The sequence below is a fragment of the Phyllobates terribilis genome, unplaced genomic scaffold (assembly GCF_046119375.1).
Source record: "Phyllobates terribilis strain yellow unplaced genomic scaffold, ASM4611937v1 Scaffold_3__8_contigs__length_932513732, whole genome shotgun sequence".
NCBI lineage: Eukaryota > Metazoa > Chordata > Amphibia > Anura > Dendrobatidae > Phyllobates > Phyllobates terribilis.
This window is the reverse complement of record NW_027362763.1, coordinates 579,163,454-579,181,926: the sequence shown is the minus strand read 5'-3', so window position 1 is coordinate 579,181,926 and position 18,473 is coordinate 579,163,454. Positions and strand designations below refer to the sequence as shown.

The window sequence follows — 18,473 nt, the reverse complement described above, 5'->3', positions numbered from 1 at the left end:
ATCCAGAGGTGTGATATCCCACTCCCGGGTAAGGATGGTTTGTGGACCAGGGCTCTGTTAGCTGCCCACATTACACTCCTCATTCAGGGGGGGGGGACAGCTCGATGGTGCTCCCATTAATATAAATGCAGGCACGAGTGACCTTATTCCCTGCCTGGAGTGGGGAGGGGGGGGAACCTATTGATGTGGGAGCAGATAGGGGCTGGTTTCTGGGCATAGGTAGGAGCCCATTGGTTGCAGGTCACCTTTGCTGATACACAGAGAGGGAGGTATAAAAGGTGGGCACCATCTTAGATCAGTGTTCAGTCAGTGCGAGGAGAAGACAGGGAGCGGAGGCTCCGTAGGAGCTCTGCTCAAAGGCAGGCCTAGGGTGAAGGCCGGAGCCTGAGAGAAAGGAGGAGAAGAAGGAACAGAACACCAGGAGAGGCCCAGAGACACGGAGGCAGAAGGAACCCTAAGGACCCAGGAGATTGCGGGTGACGGGTTGGCAGAACAGGGTACCGGATCCCAAGTTGGTGGAGGTGACTAATCCTTAGCCAAGAACCGGTGGTCGTGATCATTTACTGGTGCAGCCCCTCACTACACCTACTAGGAAGGCACACCACATAGGGTCAGGGAAGTGGGCACCCAGCCCTCCCAGGAGAAGACCCGAGGCAGCTGGACAGAAGTAGTGTCACTGGTGGGGCACGGCTGACGAAAGGATAGAAGGGAGTCCTGTGCCACACTCCGGAATTGCCTGGGGGTTGATCGAGCCCCCTGCCTGGTGGACGCAGCACGGCTCAGGCGGTCCTACCTGTGCACAAGTGACCTGGATGAGAACTGTGAGTAAAGAACCTGAACTGCAACACCTTGTCTCTGTGCTTCCTCACCGCGTACAGCACTACTAGTACTGGGACGCCCTGCACCACAACCACCATCAACGCTCTACATTGCCCTGAGGCTAGACTCCTCCCGTGGGGAGTTATACAACACTCTGCTGCCCTCACAACATCAGCCTCAGAGGTCGGTACAGCAGCGGCGGTTCTTATTGACTGCAATCCACGGGTGACGTAGTTGGACATTGCATTATACTGATACAGAGACTGCCACAACCTTGGTCTGACCACCCTGAGCCACGGGACTGGGTCGCCACTACTACTCCCTGCATTGCCCTGAAGCCCGGTCCCGAGTGCCTCAAGGCCCAGGGGGCGAGTCATTAGCACTGCAGCCTTGCAGCACTGGGGTCCTGCATTTAAATCCCACCATTGACAACATCTGCAAGAAGTTTATATGTTCTTCCCATGTTTGCGTGGGTTTCCTCCCACACTCCAAAGATATACTGATAGGCAATTTAGATTGTGAGTCCCAAAGGGGACAGTGATGATGATGCCTATTAAGCGCTGTGTTATAAATAAGCATAATTAATAAGCTATGTCCAACAAGGCACCTACACAGGCCCAATGTTTATTTTCTTCTGCTAAGTTTCTTCTACAAAGTTATGTGTCAAAAATAGTGTTGAGCGATACCTTCCGATATCAGGAAATATCGGATCGGATTGGATCGGGCCGATACCCAAAAAGTATCGGATATCGCCGATTCCGATACCGGAAACCAATGCAAGTCAATGGGACACAATTATAGGAATGAAAATAAACCCTTTCTTTCCTTGTAGGATAATTCTACATGAAGGAAAACAACTAACTATAATGTAGAATGTATTGGGGGAGGTGGTTGCCCAAATCGATGGGAACAGTGCTCACAGTGAAACATGAAAAGCCGGCAATTCAGCAGCGGCATACACTGGTACCCGACAATTTAGAACAGAAAGAATAGAGCTTCACACATAGATTAGATACATAGAAACATGTCAGTCACATATATAAGAAGTACAGTGACAGTGTTGGTTACTGTACTTGTCATTTAGTGTTAAAGGATTTATTTAAAAAAATAACAGTGTTTTCATGCACCGTCTCTTTAAAAAAGCCGGCCGGCAATTCAGCAGCGGTACCCGGAAATTTATAACAGAAAGATAGAGCATCACACATAGATTAGATAGATAGAAACATGTCAGTCACATATATATGAAGTACAGTGACAGTGTTGATTACTGTACTTGTTATTTAGTGTTAAAATAAAGGATTTATTAAAAAAAAAAATTGGCGTGGGGTTCCCCATAATTTTAGGCTCTAGCGGAGGTTAAGCAGACAGCTGGGGCAGATGTTTGAAGCCTGGGAAGAGGGTAATACCCACGGAGCTTCCCAGGCTACAAATATCAGCCTCCAGCTGAATACCTAGCCTTTACTAGCTATTAAAGTGGGGAACCCCCCCAAAAAAATGACGTGGGGTCCCCCCTATTTTAATAGCTAGCAAAGGCTAGGCAGACAGCTGGGGGCTGATATTAATAGCCCAGGAAGGGTGCCATGAATATTGGCCCCCTCCCAGGCTAGAAACACCAGCCGTCAGCCGCCCCAGAAATGGCGCATCCATAGGGTGTTGTGTTTTTTTTTAAATACTTTACTAGAAATTCATGGCGGTCATGTCTAATATTGGCGTGACCCCATGAATTTCGGGCTTAGGGCCAGCTGATATTGCCAAGCTGGCCCTAACCCCTTTATTACCCAGTGAACCACCGCACCCGGGCCCTGGATGAGTTGGGTACAGCGCCAGAAGATGGCGCTTCTATGAACGCGCCATTTTCCGGGGTGGCTGCGGACTGCAATTTGCAGCGGGTGGGGCCCAGAAAGCTTGGGCCTCCCTGCGCTGCGGATTCCAGCCCCCAGCTGCCTAGATGTATCTGGCTGGACACAAAAATAGGGCGAAGCCCCACGTATTTTTTTTTAAAATTATTTCATGAAATTCATGAAATAATTAAGAAAAAAGTGCTTCCCTATATTGTTGTGTCAGGTACAAATAGGCAGCTGGTGGTTGGGGGCAGCCTGTTCCTGCCTGCTGTACCTGGCTGGACACAAATATAGGGTGAAGCCCCACATCAATTCATGGGGTCACGCCAATATTAGACATGACCGCCATGAATTTCTAGTAAAGTATTTAAAAAAAACACAACACCCAGAATAAAGTCCTTTAATTGAAATAAACACACAATTCTTTATTGTTCTAAATTAAACCATACCTACCATCACGCCCATTCCAGCTGAAGCCAACGATCTTCTGCAATAAAAGAAAAATAATAAACCAACATCATCCTTACCTTTCGATGGTTCCCAGGACAGCTCCAGCTCTGCTACATAGAGATGACAGGCTGGATCGCAGCAGAAAGCTGCCATCCAGCCTGTCATCCCGCAGACACTGAGAAGCGCAGGCATGCTTGCGCTCCTCAGTGTCAGGCTGTGACGGCATCCAGATGAGCCAAGTCTCTCACGCTCACCGCATGCGCAGGAGAATTCTCCCACGCTGTCAGTGACGTGCATGAGGTGAGCTGAGTTCATTGTCGACTCATCGGGATGCCGTCACAGCCAGACACTGAGGAGCGCAAGCATGCCTGCGCTTTTCAGTGTCTGCGGGATGACATGCTGGATGGCAGCTTTCTGCTGCCATCCAGCCTGTCATGTGAATGTAGCAGAGCTGAAGCTGTCCTGGGAGCCATGGAAAGGTAAGGATGATGTTGCTTTATTATTTTACTTTTATTGCAGGAGATCGTTGGCTTCAGCTGGAATGGGCGTGACGGTAAGTAGAGTTTAATTTAGAACAATAAAGAATTGTGTGTTTATTTCAATTAAAGGACTTTATTCTGGGTGTTGTGTTTTTTTTAAATACTTTACTAGAAATTCATGGCGGTCATGTCTAATATTGGCGTGACCCCATGAATTTCGGGCTTAGGGCCAGCGGATAATACGGCCCTAACCCCTTTATTACCCAGTGAGCCACCGCACCAGGACCCTGGATGAGCTGGATACAGCGCCAGAGGATGGCGCTTCTATTAACGCAACATTTTCTGGGGTGGCTGCGGACTGCAGTTCGCAGCAGGGGGGGCCCACAAAGCTTGGGCCACCCTGCGCTGTGGATTCCAGCCCCCAGCTGCTTAGTTGTACCTGGCTGGACACAAAAATAGGGCGAAGCCCCACGTATTTTTTTTTTTAAACTTATTTCATGAAATTCATGAAATAATAAAAAAAAGGGCTTCCCTATATTGTTGTGTCCGGCCAGGTACAAATAGGCAGCTGGGAGTTGGGGGCAGCCCGTTCCTGGATTCTGTACTTGGCTGGCATACAAAAATATGGCAAAGCCCACGTCAAAATTTTTGGGAAAAATTAATTAAAAAATAAATAATAATTTAGGGACTGCATCTTTATTAACCCCTCAAGTGTCATTTAGTGTTAAAATAAAGGATTTATTAGAAAAAAAATTGGCGTGGGATCCCCCATAATTTTAGGCTCTAGCGGAGGTTAAGCAGACAGCTGGGGCAGATGTTTGAAGCCTGGGAAGGGGGTAATACCCACGGAGCTTCCCAGGCTACTAATATCAGCCCGCAGCTGAATACCTAGCCTTTACTAGCTATTAAAATGGGAGACCCCCCCAAAAAAATGACGTGGGGTCCCCCCTATTTTAATAGCTAGCAAAGGCTAGGCAGACAGCTGGGGGCTGATATTAATAGCCCAGGAAGGGTGCCATGAATATTGGCCCCCTCCCAGGCTAGAAACACCATCCGTCAGCTGCCCCAGAAATGGCGCATCCATAGGATGCGCCAATTCTGGTACTTAGCCTCGCTCTTCCACGCTGCCCTGGTGCGGTGGCAGGGGGTAATAGGGTAGGGGTTCATGTCAGCGCCAGCTGCCATGAAGCCCAGGTTAGTAATGATGGGCGTCTATAAGACATCCCCATTACTAACCTACAAAGTGTTAAAAAGAAAAAACACACAATACACCCAGAAAAAAATAATTTATTTGAAATAAAACACACCATTTTATTTAATTCTTAGTTTACTAAAAAAAAATAGTTACCTGTCCATGTTCCTGCGCTGATCTCCCATGCACAGCTGTCACAGCTGGAGATGGTGACAGCTGTGCATGGCTGCTGTAAGTTCACACTGCCGGGAACACGTCCGCTCCCGGCAGTGTGAGCCCTGACTGAGGTCACCGGAGTGCATTCAGTCAGCGCAGCTCCGGAGACCTCCTTTACGGCACTGCTGTACCGTGGGAATTTCTCACGGTACAGCAGGACCGTAAAGGAGCTGACCGGAGCAGCGCTGCCTGAACTCCGGCGAACCCGCTTATGCAATGACGGGGCTGCTTTACGGCCCCGTCATTCTAGTGGCGGCAGCGGTTCAGAGCGGTCACATTCTATGTGGCTGCTCTAAACTGGAGATCATCGTGGGACACTCGTGGACAACTACAGAGGGGTAAGGATAAGGTTGTGGTTTATTATTTTATATTTTATTACAGGAGATCGATGGCTTCGGGGAATTAGGTGTCTAGGTGAGTATAGGTGTATTTTTTTATTTTTTACTTTATTTTAGGTGGCGATCGGCGGGGACAGGTAATGTATAAACTAATTTATTTTAGGTAACCACTGGCCACCAATGAAATGTATTTAAAATTTATTGGGGACACAGTAGGGCAATTTAAATAGCAGGATCAGGCTGATGGGAACTACTGCTCCCACCGAGCTGATCCTGCTGCCACGAGTGGAAGGGGGACAGACATAGGCCGATGGGAGTAGTAGTGTCACATCGGCCTATGTCTGCCTGCACGCACACACCAATCATGACGGGCTGATGGTCTGCGCGGTGACTTCAAATGAACAGCTGATCAGCATCACCTGATACCTCAGCTGTTCATTTGAAATAACCGGCGGGAAAGCGCAGCACAGAACGAGAAAGCCGGCGGTGAAGTCTTTTCATTGCCGGCTTCCCCGCCCGGGTCCTGAACTCCCCGCCCGATCCTAACTTACGATCAGGATGGGGGGAGCGGAGGATCGGGGTGGGAGGCTGCGGGGAAGCGAGTATGGGGCTGAGTGATTGTTTAAAAGCCGGCGGGCGGTAAAAAGCCGCCGGCTTTTAAACAATCAGGAGAATTCTCCCACGCTGGGATGACATTGAGATGACAGGCTGGATCGCAGCTGAGCGCTGCCATCCAGCTTGTCATCCTTCAGAGACACTGCAGAGTGCAGGCATTATGGGAACTTCCGATTCCGGTATCCGATATTGTAAAAATATCGGAACTCAGTATCGGAACTCCGATACCGCGAATATCGGCCAATACCCGATATTACAGTATCGAAATGCTCAACACTAGTTAAAAAGCATATTTTGGGACTGATATTATCTGAATCTAAAAGGTGGTGATATGGTATAACTTCACACAAAACATAACACTGCTGCAAAAAAAAAATCTGTTCCTGATTTAAAAGTATTAATTTATGTATAATTGTGCATTACTTAATTTGGAAAAAGTTGATATACCCAGAAACTTCACTTTTGTGGTTGTCACAATGATATGATACTTACGTAGTTCAATAGTAGACCAACTATTTTCGAATTTCATTATTCATGTGAACTACCCATTACTGTCTGTTTCATTAGTCTGATAAGATTTGTTTTCTCTTTTCACAGTAACCAAAGTGTGCAAGGTGTTCACTACTTCAGGATTCCGAACTTTCCATCGTTCAAGCTATAGAAACACATAAGTTCATCATCGTTCAGTTTCATTTTCCCACAACTGTCTCACTGTTGATTAAATTCAGATATGGCTTCAAGAGTTTGCAAGCATCCAGTAGATGCCTTTTGTTATATCTGTGGAGGATTCATTTAACAAAAGCAAAAAATTCTCCATTTCATCATCAGGTAAGATGTGTCAAGTGCACAAGGCATACTTTGGGACAAATGTTACACATACGCCGCCTAAGTTCAGATAGGGGTGAGACCGGTTACATAAATTCTTTAAAATCCTGGGGGAACCGTTACTCAGGGTGACCATAAGCAGCAGCTTCTCTCAGGCATACAATAGATTCAATTGCTGACCAGACACAACTGACACGAGTCTTCATAAACAGTTGAACTGTCGCACTTATTCTCACAGCACGGTCAGTGCAATGTAAATGTTCTTTCAGCAACAGGCTCCAGTACAGCAATACAGTTTCCTTAGCAGCACAATAGTACACAGTCTATCCAGTGGCACAGTAGCACACAGTCCTTCCAACAGCATAGTACAGCACAGTATAAATGTACCAGCACGTACAGTGCTCCTTCTACAGTCCCGTACGGGGGGAGTTGAATGGCAGGATAAGCCCAGTCCTCAGACGTGATGTTTGATCCCTGCACCTGCTCTGCAGCAGATAACTCCTTGCTCCACTACTTTCTTCTGTAGATACCACGAGCAAGCCGATGGCAGTTGCAGTGGGACAGTGTTCCAGGACCCTAGTCAGCCTGGTGAAGAGGTCTGCATCTTTCCAGCTTACTGCCCAACTCAGAACTGACTCTACTCAGTCTCTCTTAGGCAGGCCTGGCCACTCCCCCCTAACTGCACCCTGTTAACCCCCCTGGTTGCTGGATGCTTCTCAAGCACAGCACTATCTACCCATCACACTCTTCCCTCCTTTTTAAATGTCGTCCTCGACATCTGCCTTCTACCTGGTTACCATAACCAGCCCCTTGCAGTTTTAGTAGTTCTCCCCTAACTATCCTCAGATAGTGTTCCCCCAATACTGCCTCTTTACATAAAGGTGAGGTGGTGGTAGTTGGACACTGTGGACCCCTTTTTTAGCACTTTTTATAAACAATACTTTTTCTCTATCTTCTCTTTCTCTTTCTTACTATCTTTCCATCGTCCTCCTGCAAGGAAAAAGCATTTATCACAATTTTCACCAACAGTTGTTTCTTCAGCTGGAATTTTTCACCCATCTTCAACCGTCTCTCCCTAACTACCGCTAAACATTTCTATCACATTCACATATAAAACAGTTCCAGTATAACATTTGAAGGCTGCAACTGTTTTAAATTAGGTGGCAGTCAACAAACATATATCATTAATACGGTCAATAGCCTTTAAAGAAAGTTTGTGCAAATTTAAGAACAGAGTCCTTTGTTTCTTAAGGCACGGGGTCCTTGGTTCTTCTGGGTAAGGACCCTGGAACAGTAAAGGGGACAGTCCTTTTAAACAGGGGCAGAAAAAATGTTCATTTCTTGTAAACATTTGAGGCACAGTCCATAAAGTGCAATGTGGGAAACAGTTCCTTGACAGGATACGGCACAGTCCTTAAGTTGAGAGTGAGGACTCCCCATTTTCTCCTTCCTTCCCGCGGTTGGGGCCACCCCACAATAGATGGACACTGGGCTGCAGGTGGCATGTATGGTGGGGAGCTGGACTGAAGCTGAAGAGGATTCTTCTTTAACTGCCCCGGCAGAGACAGCAGCCCCCTGGACTGAAGCTGAAGAGGATTCTTCTTTAACTGCCCCGGCAGAGACAGCAGCCCCCTGAGATGTTGGCTGTGGGGCCATCTCATTCTCCAGGATGGGCCGGGTCCCGAACCGGGGTACAGTTGGGGTAGGGAAAAGCCCCCTTACCTGGCCCATGGCCCTTGGATCCTCAGCATCCGACCAGTCCTCGGGGTGGTACTCCTCCATCTTTACAAGATGGGACACTGAAATGGCGTACCAGCCCCGAGGTTCCCACATTTTGAGGAATTTCACCCGATCTCCTGGCCAGAGATTTCGGGTTTGTCCCAGTGACCAATCTCTCTCCACGGAAGGACAGCTGACAAACATGTCAAGGAGATTCCTGGGCTCCTGGATGAACCCAAATCCCTTATCAAGGTCAAAATTGATGACTGTGCCACATTTCAGCTGGTCCTCCAGGGATTCTCCACCAGGGCCTACCCGCCACTCCCTAGCGCATGCCTCCACTCACTTCTTCTCCCGATTAATTCCTTCTTTCCATGTGGCCAGACATTGTTGAAAGTCCCGCTTCCTCTCTCCTGGGGACATGGGGACAACAGGGAGGGTCTCAAGAATCTCTTCTGTCTGGCCAGGCTGAATATCCCCTGCGGCAAGTGGAGCAGGGGATTGAGAAAGTGCTGGAGGAGAGGTCAGAGACATCGGCTGAATGACCTCTGCGGCAGGTATAGCAAGAGGTGGGGCAGGTCCTGTAGGAGTGGTCGGAGGCATAGGCTGAATGACCTCTGCGGTGGGTGGAGCAAGGGGTAGGGCAGGTGCTGTAGGAAGGGTCGGCAGCCGGGCAGACACTGCTTTCCTTTTTCCAATACCCAGGGGAAGCTGATATGGGTCCTGCTGTTTCTCAGCCCCCATGCGGGTATGCACTGGACCTGCGGGTCTCCCCGAGTTGAGCACCTGGAGCTGGTAAATGTTCTTTGAGCAACAGGCTCCAGTACAGCAATACAGTTTCCTTAGCAGCACAATAGTACACAGTCTATCCAGTAGCACAGTAGCACACAGTCCTTCCAACAGCATAGTACAGCACAGTTTAAATGCACCAGCAAGCACGGTGCTGCTTCCACAGTCCCCGGTCCATAGCGTCCCTGGCTTTTACCTTAGTGCAGTGAGGTGGGGGGGGGGGGGGTTGAACGGCAGGATAAGCACCCAGTCCTCAGTCGTGGTGTTTGATCCCTGTGCCTGCTCTGCAGCAGATAACTCCTTGCTCTACTATTTTCTTCTGTATATACCACGAGCAACCCAATGGAAGTTGCAGTGGGACAGTGTTCCAGGACCCTAGTCAGCCTGGTGAAGAGGTCTGCATCTTTCCTGCTTACTCCCCAACTCAGAACTGACTATACTCAGTCTCTCTTAGGCAGGCCTGGCCATTCCCCCTAACTGCACCCTGTTAACCCCCCTGGTTGCTTGATGCTTCTCAAGCCCAACACTATGTGTGGTATCTACCCATCTACCCATCACACAAATCCTGGGCTCTATATTTCACTTGTGAGATGTGTTAGAAAACTCTGGAAGGATGGTACAGAGGGGAAAAGAGGACTATGAAGTTTTGTGTTCCAAAAATATGGCGAGAACCCACTGATCATTCCATGAACTGTTACTTCTGCATGGTGGACCGTTCTAAACAACGTGCTGGCAAGAATGCACCATTTATCCAAACATACCATCATCCATTGCTCCTTTGCTACATCCCCCTGAACTTCCTGTTCCTACTCCTCCACAGAGAGATGAACCTAGTGATGAAATTAGTAGCTCAGAGATTGCGGCAGATTTTGAAGATCAGAATTACAGTGATACAGATGAAACCAATGAAAGTAAACGATACTATCCCAACCAAAATGACCTTAATGATTTGATCAGGGACCTTGGTCTTACAAAGTCTTATGCTGAGCTCTTAACATCTAGACTCAAGCAATAGAACTTGTTAGATGAAACTGTACAAGTGTCAGAACAGCGGAAGCAACATCACACTTTTTCCAGCTTTTTTATTTGTGAAGATGAACTCTGCTATTGTCATGATATAACTGATATGTTTCAGAATATTGGAATTCCTTTTGATCCTCGTGAGTGGCACCACTTCATAGACAGTTCATCAAAGAGTTTTAAAGCAGTATTACTCCATCTCTTATTGTCCGTTCAGCAAAGCTTAAAGATGACTATGAAAATGTGAAGAGATTGCTAAATGCATTGAAATATGAAGAATATAGTTAGGAAGTAATTGGAGAATTCAATATGGTTGCATTCTTGATGGGTCTTCAAGTAGGCTATACTAAGGTTCCATGCTTTCTTTGTCTTTGGGTTAGCAGGGACACTAAAGCCCACTACCATAGACAATTTTGGCTTGTACTGTGTTTTCTGTGGGGAATAACAACGTTAAATGGGAGCCACTTGTAGACCCTTGAAAGGTACTAATGCCACCTTTGCACATAAACTAGGTCTCATGAAACAATTTGCCACAGCTTTGGACAAGTAATCGGTGGCATTCAAATATCTACAAGATCTCTTCCCAAAGCGTTCAGAAGCAAAAGTTAAAGGTGGCATTTTCGTTGGCCCTCAAATCAAGAAAGTTATTGAGTGTCAAGAGTTTCCCAACCTCCTCAAAAAAAATGAGAAAGAAGCATGGATCCGTTTTGTTAAATTAGTTACTGGCTTCCTTGGAAATCATAAAACTGAAAACTGTTGCATTCGTGAAACTTTGGTGAAAGGCTAGAGCAAAATGGGCTGCAAGATGTCTCTAAAAGTACATATCCTTGATGCCCATCTTGATAGATTCAAACACAACACGGGTGCCTTTTCTGGGGGGCAAGAAGAGCGCTTTATGCTGTATTACAGCAAAAAAATCTCATACCATCTCTGAAACACATTGGTTGTAGTTAGCGTTGAATGCAAAGAGTCGTTGCTCGAGTTTGCTTAGAGTACACAAGAAAGCACCGAGTATCGCGGGTGCTCGAGTGACATGTTTGAGTCCCCACAGCCTCATGTTTCGTGGCTGTTGGGACTCGAATGTGTCACTTGAGCACCCGCGATACTCTGTGCACACTTGAGCACCCTAGGCAAACTCGAGTAACAAGCATTTGTGTTCATCGCTAACTACAACCAATGTGTTTCACAGATGGTATGAGATTTTTATGCTGTAATACAGTGTTTTTCCTTCTCATTTAAGCCAAAAAGCTTTATGTTGATATCACCCACACACAATGCATTGTTCCAATAGCTTTCTTGGTTGTCCAGGTGATATTAAGCAAGCTGCAGACGGGAAACAATGTTATTTTTTGAAAGTCATGGCTTTGAAATGCTGCCATGCACACATGGAAGGTTCTAGACAAGTTGTGTTCCTGGGCAAAAATTAAAAGTGGGGCCTTTAAAGGGGTTGTCCCATGCACAAACTTAATTTCAATCAATAGATCTTGGAATAAAAATAATTTCCACAATTGTAAAAGTGTTTCCTGCTCTGTAATTTTTTACTCTGAATTGAGTGATTGCATAATTTTTTTCCCTCTGTTGGGTATGAAAAAAATTACCCTTACTGAGTACCACATTTTTATCTTAATTTCTTTTAGTGTTTCTTAAAGCCCTAAAGTTGCCATTTGAAATTACATTAGTTTTGAGCCATGTCTGTGATCTGCTTTTTTTCAACAACATTAAACAACTGAATGAACATCCTCCGAGCCCGGTGATTCCATAATTTTTGCCAGGGGTTGTAGCTGCCAGATTAGACTTTGCAAATAAAAAAACATGTAAAGAAGCTAGCCCAGTTCTGGAACAGCATTCTTTAGAAAGATGAAACTAAGATCAACCTGTACCAGAATGATGGGAAGAAGAAAGTATGGAGAAGGCTTGGAATGGTTCATGATCCAAAGCACACCACATCCTCTGTAACACATGGTGGAGACAGTGTGATGGCATGGCATGCATGGCTTCCAATGGCACTGGGTCACAAGTGTTTATTGATGATATGACTGAAGACAGAAGCAGCCGGATAAATTCTGAAGTGTACAGTGCTATACATTCTGCTTAGATTGAACTAAATCCAGCAAGGTTGATTGGATAGCGCTTTAATGTACAGATGGACAAAGAAGTGGAATATTCTGCAATGGCAGAGTCAATCACCAAATCTCAACCCCATCGAGCATACATTTCACATGCTTAAGACAAAACTTAAGGCAGAAAGACCTACAAACAAGCTACAGCTGGAGTCAGCTGCAGTAAAGGCCTGGAAAAGCAACACACAGGAGGGAACGCAGCGTTTGGTGATGTCCATGGCTTCCAACTTCAGATAGTCATTGCCTGCAAAGGATTCTCTAAAAAAGTATTAAACATGAACATTTTATTTATGATAAAGTTAATTTTTCCAATTACTTTTGAGCCCCTAAAATGAGGAGGCTTTGTAGAAAAATAGTTGCTAAACCTTTCACAGGATATTTTTGTTCAACCCTTTTAATTAAACCTGAAAGTATATACTTCAATTGTATCTCAGTTGCTTCCTTTTAAATAAAAAAAATAGTTGCATGCAGAGCGCAAATCATGAAGATTTGGTCACTGTCCAAATATTTATGGAACTAACTGAATAAAGTACTGGGTGAGTTTAGGGAAGTGGCTTAGAGTAAATATACAGTTTTTCCGATTAATTTGTAAATGTACCATGATATTACACTAATATGTATTTTTAATTTATAAACAAGTGACTAGATACTTAAAAATAATCCAAATCGCAAAGCATCACAGTGTAGACAAACCTTAGGACCCGATTTCTCAGTATTCTGGTGTAAAAAGTTTTGAAAATTCACAAAATCTTTTTGCAATTCAAGGCTGCACTAACATTTTGCAACCTCTGTTCTCCTCTTGCTATTTTTACCCACTGTCAAAGTGTGTGGAGCTTGGAAGGCAAATCTTCCTTCAGCAGTGTCAAAAGTAGGATTTGTGGTGAGGTGTACACAGAGGTGTACAGCACTCGTCCTATGAGTATGCTCCTTCATTAATCAGTATTTGACTCCAGCACGTCTCCTCATCAAGACCGGGGTGAACAACACTGGTCTTGATAAATTGGGCCCTTAGTCTTTTACGATGTCCATCTGTGTTACCATCAATAAATATACAACCTAATACTATGCAAACTAAAATGCACACAATGTAAAGGTAAATTTATAAATTGCTTATTTATTGCAGACATTTGTTACTGCCCAATTTATCTGTATTGCAGAAATCCATATTGTTGCTACAGAAAGAGCCCCATTCAGATTATTAAAGCTAAGTTTTAGTCCCATAAATTTCTGCACCAAAACTGCCACAGGTGAATATACCCTAACTGTCACGCTTCTTCCAGAAGCAAGATGGCCCACGATGAGACTGAAGGGAAGGGGAGCTCTGCCATTAGGGAAAAATTAAAAGGGGGGCATCCCCTGACACTTGCCCAGTGCAAACCTAAGCACTCCCTAGACAGGTTCTTTCACCCCCACGTTCCTATCCCTGTCATACCCTGAGAACGACTGTGACTAGTGCATAGGCAGCAGGAAAGCTAGTCCAGCTTTAACATAAAGACACAAAGGGAAACAGACAAGGTTGAAAAAAACAGCAACCTCTCAACATGCTCAAAGGCTGAAGAAAGGGGAAAGAAAATGTGAGTCTAACCAAATAGAAGATAAGGGAAGGACAAAACACTCAAACAAACTTCCAAAGAGATATCTCCAGAATGACTCCTGGACAATCTCTGTTCACCAAGCTCACACCTCCAGCTCCAAACCCGGTTATAGTAAGTTATCACTGGCAACTACTCAAGCTAAGTTGTGAGCATTTATACCAGAGGGGAGTGGAAAACTCAGAACAGCTGAGATAACTCAGTACAGAGAGTTCTAGGAAACAAACAGAACTGTTTTCCCTTGCTCTGTTGTTGCAAGGGTTAATTAGCACAGCTTAATCCTTGCAACACCAAAACAAGGGAAATCTGGACAGCAAACTGGAAGGCAAAGCAGATTCATCCAGTGCAGGTACACGTGTAGCCACGTGCCGTGATCTTTTGACCCCCTCATTCGTGGTATCCCCGTGACACTAACTCTATACCGTTAGCAGTAGCATTTTAAAAATTAACATTAATTAGCAGTGCTGCAAGATAATATTTAACAAAATATACAGTACAGACCAAAAGTGTGGACACACCTTCTCATTTAAAGATTTTTCTGTATTTTCATGATTATGAAAATTGTACATTCACACTGAAGGCATAAAAACTATGAATTAACACATGCGGAATTATATACTTAACAAAAAAGTGTGAAACAACTGAAAATATGTCTTATATTCTAGGTTCTTCAAAGTAGCCACCTTTTGCTTTGATGCCTGCTTTGCACACTCTTGGCATCCTCTTGATGAGCTTCAAGAGGTAGTCACTGGAAATGGTTTTCACTTCACAGGTGTGCCCTGTCAGGTTTAATAGGTGGGATTTCTTGCCTTATAAATGGGGTTGGGACCATCAGTTGTGTTGTGCAGAAGTCAGGTGGATACACAGCTGATAGTCGTACTGAATAGACTGTTAGAATTTGTATTATGGCAAGAAGAAAAGCAGCTAAGTAAAGAAAAATGAGTGGCCATCACTACTTTAAGAAATGAAGGTCAGTCAGTCCGAAAAACTGGGCAAACTTTGAAAGTGTCCCCAAGTGCAGTTGCAAAAACCATCAAGTGCTACAAAGAAACTGGCTCACATGAGGACCGCCCCAGGAAAGGAAGACCAAGAGTCACCTCTGCTTCTGAGGATACGTTTATCCGAGTCACCAGACTCAGAAATCGCAGGTTAACAGCAGCTCAGATTAGAGACCAGGTCAATGCCACACAGAGTTGTAGCAGCAGACACATCTCTTCAACAACTGTTAAGAGTAGACTTTGTGCAGCAGGCCTTCATGGTAAAATAGCTGCTAGGAAACCACTGCTAAGGACAGGCAACAAGCAGAAGAGACTTGTTTTGGCTAAAGAACACAAGGAATGGACATTAGACCAGTGGAAATCTGTGCTTTGGTCTGATGAGTTCAAATTTGAGATCTTTGGATCCAACCACCGTGTCTTTGTGGAACGCAGAAAAGGTGAATGGATGGACTCTACATGCCTGGTTCCCACCGTGAAGCATGGAGGAGGAGGTGTGATGGTGTGGGGGTGCTTTGCTGGTGACACTGTTGGGGATTTATTCAAAATTGAAGGCATACTGAACCAGCATGGCTACCACAGCATCTTGCAGGGGCATGCTATTCCATCCGGTTTGCGTTTAGTTGGACCATCATTTATTTTTAAACAGGACAATGACCCCAAACACACCTCCAGGCTGTGTAAGGTCTATTTGACCAAGAAGGAGAGTGATGGGGTGCTACGCCAGATGACCTGGCCTCCACAGTCACCAGACCTGAACCCAATCGAGATGGTTTGGGGTGAGCTGGACTGCAGAGTGAAGGCAAAAGGGCCAACAAGTGCTAAGCATCTCTGGGAACTCCTTCAAGATTGTTGGAAGACCATTTCCGGTGACTACCTCTTGAAGTTCATCAAGAGAATGCCAAGAGTGTGCAAAGCAATCATCAAAGCAAAAGGTGGCTACTTTGAAAAACCTAGAATATAAGACATATTTTCAGTTGTTTCACACTTTTTTGTTAAGTATATAATTCCACATGTGGTAATTCATAGTTTTGATGCCTTCAGTGTGAATGTACAATTTTCATAGTCATGAAAATACAGAAAAATCTTTAAATGAGAAGGTGTGTCCAAACTTTTGGTCTGTACTATACATCACTCACATACATGGACAATTGTGTAACTTATTTGAAGGCTTACAAGTTCCTGTTTTCTAAAAGTATAATGTATGAAAGTACTGTCATGAGCAATTAATGTTGAAGACAGATAATGTTAACCATACTTTCATATGTAAAAATCTGCATTTCTATGTTAACCACAGCTGTGTTTTCAATGTAAGCTGGTTTCCAGATTGCGTGCTACCAAGGTTAACTGTGACACACTTAGAATTCAGAGCAAATGTTCTTTGGTTTTCTTATAGCCACATTGTTCTCATTTATTTTTGAAGACACAAATAACACAAGACTACAGTTATGCATCATTGAGCCAAATATCATATCTTTCAAAAAGTACCTTACCGTAAATTAAATATCTTAAATTGTTGTTGAAAATGAAACTATAGCTTGTGAGAACCTTCTTTTGCTTTATTAGTTAAGTCCTAAAAAATGAAGAAATAAGACCATTTATTACACTGTAACATAATATCAAGGTCTACAATGCTGTGAACTACAAAAACCCAATGATCACAAAAAAGTCATATAAAGGTACCTGGAGATAAAGATTAAATTTTTTTTTCTTATTATCAGTTTATTTCTAACACCCCACTCTCCATATAACAAAAATAAACATTACTGCAGGGGCTATGTGGTTTAAGACAGAGGTGGGACTCAAATTTTTATCAGGTTCCCTGTTAGGTAAAGAAAGCCAGGGATCTTTCTGCAGACCACACCCATGCCCCTCGCAAACCCATAAAAGTAGTGGTAGCCAAAATTAAAGGCACATTTTCCTTCAGTCATATGTAACACCACAAATAACACATAGTAATACCTTTTAAGTACTGATAATGTATTAGATGTCATACAAGTATTTTACAAAATTACAGAATATATTCAGATTTCACATTCCATTCTTTCTGCCCCCTACCAAATACAAAGGTTTAATACCGCTAACATAAATACAGATGTAGTAATCCTTCCTATATAGTGATATAGAAAGGATAATATTTTTTATCATAGGAGATGCTTATGAAATTACAGGGTATGTGACACGGGTGTGTCAGGTGTCACAGACAGTCATTCTGGATCCAGCTGTAGAAGGTCATTGCGCTTGGCTCTGTAGGACCTTCTTGATTTATTCATCTCTGAAGTGTAGTGATATCCTTCTCCTTCTACGACCCAGCAGTGACCTCCACCTTCTGCTGCTAATTGACACACCCTTGCTGGATGTTTACCTTTAGTCTTTCCAGAGAGTCGCCGGTGATAGCTCTATTTTCCTCTGTCCAAACCTGCAGTACTAGTAGTCGGCTAGTGTCTTCTTGGAGTTCCCTTGGAGGATAGTTGGCATAATCTCTTTGGAGTCTTCTCAAGCTAAGTGTATTCCCTTGCCTGTGAACCTGTTTGTCTTTACTTGCAGTGGGGGCTGACTAGTGCTTACCCCGTCCCCTCCCTGTCTAGGACCTATCGCTAGGGGCAGTCAGGGATTAGGTTTCTTGCTTGGTGATAGGTGCGGAACCAATTTAGGGATGTTAGGGGAGACAGGGTGTTGTCAGATCTGCCTAGGGGTCTCCACTCCCCCCATACCCTAGAGTTTGGGCTTCCGCCCCCTCTTCCCATCATGTTTCACTTAGTCTTTACCTCACATTGCGTGACAGTATATTTATGGGGAAAGGAGTGTACTTGCAGACATCTTATCAAGCTGTTTTGAAAGCAAAGGGCACAAGAGATTATGTTGGAATTTTTCTCTGAAACTAGGAAAAAGTGTATTTTTATATGTAAATGATGTTTTTTAATTAATATATATTTTACTCACGGTATGTAGTGGCATAACATTTTACAGATATCATCACTATCCCCATTGGGTCTCACAATCTAAATGCCATATCAGTATTTCCTCCAGAGTACCCAGAAGAAACCCACACAAACACAAGGAGAACATGCAATCTCCTTGAACATGTTGTCCCTGGTGGGATTTGAACCCAGGACATGAGCAGTTCAAAGCAACAGTGCTAACCTCTGAGCCACAATGTTGGTATGAAAGATTTGCTTGCCACCTGAACAAGTAGAATTGTCTTGCTCAAAATTAGTGTGCATTTCTATTCTTGGAACTCGCCTTTAAGAAAACCTTCTCCCCTGATTAGGTCTCAGTTGTGAATCTGCAATCCGCCTCTTAGCCAGAGCTGAACCACTACAACAGAGCCTTGTGCCGAAACCCAGGAATGAAGATAACCAGCCTATTTGGAAGCCATAAAAAACTGCTTTATCTTACACTTTAGGTTTACTCTCATCTTGTTTTACCTGTCTTTTCGGGTAAGGTTGTATGCACGCTTCAA

At 44.5% G+C, this 18,473-nt stretch overlaps 1 protein-coding gene across 2 annotated transcripts in view; it reads right to left on the bottom strand.

Moving 5' to 3' along the window:
- Positions 1-18,473, bottom strand: part of CCR6 (C-C motif chemokine receptor 6) — a 242,050-nt gene that overhangs the window by 36,382 nt on the left and 187,195 nt on the right. For both annotated transcript variants that reach the window (XM_073673265.1, XM_073673266.1), the window contains exon 3: positions 16,504-16,583. The gene's annotated coding sequence lies outside the window, so the exon portion shown is untranslated. The remainder of the gene's footprint in view (positions 1-16,503; positions 16,584-18,473) is intronic.